The sequence below is a fragment of the Arachis stenosperma genome, chromosome 6 (assembly GCF_014773155.1).
Source record: "Arachis stenosperma cultivar V10309 chromosome 6, arast.V10309.gnm1.PFL2, whole genome shotgun sequence".
Classification (NCBI taxonomy): Eukaryota; Viridiplantae; Streptophyta; class Magnoliopsida; order Fabales; family Fabaceae; genus Arachis; species Arachis stenosperma.
Genome location: NC_080382.1, coordinates 108682062 through 108682574, shown reverse-complemented (window position 1 = coordinate 108682574; position 513 = coordinate 108682062). Strand labels below are relative to the sequence as shown.

Here is a 513-nt window from a genome sequence, read left to right as displayed (position 1 = left end):
CTCTGAGGCGTCCCATTATTCACGAAATTCCTCTCAGAAGTGTACATGAATTGGTTATTTGCAACCATGTCAATAAGTTCTTGAGCTTCTGCAGGAGTTTTCTTTAGGTGAATGGATCCACCTACAGAATGGTCCAATGACATCTTGGAAAACTCAGATAAACCATAATAGAATATATCTAATATGGTCCATTTTGAAAACATGTCAGAAAGACACTTTTTGGTCAACTGCTTGTATCTTTCCCAAGCTTCATAGAGGGATTCACCATCTTTTTGCTTAAAGGTCTGAACATCCACTCTAAGCTTGCTCAAATTTTGAGGAGGAAAGAATTTATCCAAGAAGGCCGTGACCAGCTTATCCCAGGAGTCCAGGCTATCTTTAGGTTGTGAGTCTAACCATGTTCTAGCTCTGTCTCTTACAGCAAAAGGGAAAAGCATGAGCCTGTAGACTTCAGGATCTACTCCATTAGTCTTAACAGTCTCACAGATCTGCAAGAACTCAGTTAAGAACTGG

General features: G+C 40.4%; 1 non-coding gene across 1 annotated transcript; it reads left to right on the top strand.

Annotated features, from left to right (window-relative positions):
* Positions 1-201: 201 nt before the first annotated feature.
* On the top strand, positions 202-305 carry LOC130938353 (small nucleolar RNA R71). The gene has a single exon (XR_009069522.1). It is a non-coding gene; the product is annotated as a small nucleolar RNA R71 (small nucleolar RNA).
* Positions 306-513: the final 208 nt, after the last annotated feature.